Consider the following 2,804-nt stretch of genomic DNA (forward strand, 5'->3'; position numbering starts at 1 on the left):
AGCCATTCGTACTTCACACAAATACAAATCTGCTTGCATGTGCTAGGCTTGCAGCGCTGCTACTTTTATGTACACACAGAAGTGGACTCACTCACAATCCATGTAAAAAGAAATGATGAGTTCCTGTCGTCTGCTGTGCCCAAACTGCGAAACTTTTATTTTGAGCACTTTCTCAGGGCATTGCATGAATGTACAGACATGTGATGTTTACTTATTTTAATATTGTTCGTGTACAGGCAATATCCTTTTACAAGTGTCGCCATCCCATCACCAACAGAGACGAGAAAACAGTGCCTGTTAATGAGAACTGCTTTATTTAATTTCTACACTTTTCATACAGTGACATGTAAAGCCTCATATATGTCGCAGTAAGGGCAGTCATTTTGACCCTTCTTGTGTATATAAAAAACGTGCAATAAATTTTTTTCCCTTTTCAGCCTCATTATTTCGGTGGCTTGGAAGAAATGGGCGCCTTCAGGTTTGTTAGCACTGCTAGTACATGAAGAATCTCATCAGCATAACCAGTCAGCTCATGTGGTATCCTGCGTGTAATGATATCAAAAATTTTCAGCCTCTGAATTACTCTTTCCACATGAATGCGCACGGAGGCAGTTTCATATGTGGCATCCACCTCAGACTCCGTGAATTGTGGACTGGTAGCAAAAGGTGGCATCACCAACGTTGCATCCAGCGAGCCAACACGTTTTTATGCCTGGAAATCCTTTATCGGCTAAGACGAGATCTCCTGGTTCAAGAAGAGACAAAAAACCTGATTCAACTGTTAGCGTAGTATCACTAGTTCTACCTCCAAACCCCTTTGAAAGAAAAGTTATAAGGCCGTTCGGAGCTATTCCAACAAGGTACTTGATGGTGTGCCTTCCTTTGTAGTCTGAATACCACAGGTTTTGTTTTTCAATTCCTGGAGGCACTTCAGTTTCAAGTTCAGTGCAATCTATAACAACTCTGCATTTTGGATAGTGTACTTTGAAGCATGGAGGTAATGTGGCCAGAACGGCTCTTTGTGATGGCCAGTATAACCATTTCCTTGTTGCAGCATGGATGTTTACAAGTAGACCCTTGAAGATGCGAGAGGCCGTTGTTTTGTGGACGCCAAAGAGAACAGCGAGAACAGAAAATGGCAGCCCATGTTTCAGTTTGATCAGAAATAACAGAATCTTGTTCTCAATGGACAACTCATTCAACTTTCTTGGAGCAGGTGGCAGTATGCTTAAAAGCAGAGCAAATAATGAAACATTAATCGCTGTCAGCGCATGAAAGGCGTTTTCATCGTGTTGAAGAGATCTGAACCCCGCGAAGAAAGGCTCTTTGCACGCTGGTCCAGTGCTTTTGTCCGAAAAGCCTGGACTGCATGAGCTGCCCAAGCTTGTGCTGCACACTTCTTTGTGACTTGTGTAGGATGAAGCATTTCCATCGCACAACTCTGACATAAATGTGAAGTTCACGCTGAAAGTAACATTGCCGTCTTCAGTCATTGTTGAGGCCTGAAACCAGCATTTTAAAATTAGCTTAGCACACCAGTCAAATTAAATGCAATGAAAAGCACAAATTACATGCAGTAAACTTTTGCTTACATCCACACGATGTGCGTCATGTGCAGACTGGCCGCCGACGGAGGCCACTACGTCGTCACTGTAAAGCGGGCAGTCTGAAATCTGTGGTTCGGGGCTTGAGACACACCCTGTTTGTTGACGGCCATAACTGGATATCTGTCGCTCCTCCTGCATCTTTTGATTCTGGCGCTTTCTTTTTCTGGCAAAAAATAAATAAATAAATAAGGACCTCGTCGCTTTGCATTTGTGGGGTAGTCACAGCCAAACAATATTGGTTCACTAAGGCACCGCGATCACGCAACCAAATCAACTGTCAATGCACAAAATGAGGTGGCATTAGCCACAATACGTCAAGCTGAGGGCAAATTCAAAAAATATATGCTCTACCTCGTATAGCGGTCGCTTGACAGAGGCCCACTCGTCGCTTTATATGCAGCGGGAAATACCGACGGGTGGTAAGCAGGGTGGCCTTCTTCATTAGATTTCACACCACCGACGAAATGCTTGCTGCATATCCTGCTATGCACTGCAGGTCTCCAGTTGCTGCCGTCATCGCTGTAAAAGCAACACATTCATCGTTAACGCAATTCGCATATCGCCGGAACATAAAACAGCTTACTTCTGCCGTCGGACGAGCGCGATCCAGCGGTGACGCCGTTCTATTTCATACGGTCGGCTCGGAAACCTATAAAACTTCGTTCCTGGTGAGTTGGTGTACGTGCTGTTGCAGCCCACGATGCAGCAATTCGTGTTGCATTTCGGCATTGTTCTGAAAAGGCAACAGCTACGCGCGAAACAGAGACCAAACAGGCTTTCCGAACGCCAGCGGGCCGATCGTATCCTTCCGAGTGTGCGCTCGCCGCCGTGAGGGGCGCCCTAGTCGGCGCGGGAACGACGTTCGCTACGAGCCTATGGGCGTAGTCAGGCTGATGATGATGAAAAGGCATGGTCTCGTTTCAGGTTCCTGTAACAATGACACACCCGGCTCACAAATGAAGAGGACACTGGAAGCTTTGCAGATCTAAATGCATGTAAGTTTATTGAACTAAACTTTGTGACTGTCGATGATAAGAAAAAAATCAGAGCTTCATAGTGAAACTTTTACTGAAGCTCCTCTTTAGATCTGCATGCACTGCATGCATGGTATCAGGAATGCGAATTTACAAAACTTTTTTTTTTGCACAAGGAGATGAAAGGCTAAAGGTACCCGTGTGCCGTCAGTGCAGGTTAAAG

The 2,804-nt window shown here is 45.1% G+C and overlaps 1 long non-coding RNA gene across 1 annotated transcript; it reads right to left on the reverse strand.

Annotated features, from left to right (window-relative positions):
• Positions 1-1,716: 1,716 nt before the first annotated feature.
• LOC144134677 (uncharacterized) lies at positions 1,717-2,302 on the reverse strand. Its single transcript, XR_013315210.1, has 3 exons — positions 2,191-2,302; positions 1,959-2,126; positions 1,717-1,770 (listed from the first exon to the last, which is right to left on the reverse strand). It is a non-coding gene; the product is annotated as an uncharacterized LOC144134677 (long non-coding RNA).
• Between the last annotated feature and the right edge of the window lie 502 nt (positions 2,303-2,804).

This window comes from Amblyomma americanum, chromosome 5 (assembly GCF_052857255.1).
Source record: "Amblyomma americanum isolate KBUSLIRL-KWMA chromosome 5, ASM5285725v1, whole genome shotgun sequence".
Taxonomy (NCBI): Eukaryota; Metazoa; Arthropoda; class Arachnida; order Ixodida; family Ixodidae; genus Amblyomma; species Amblyomma americanum.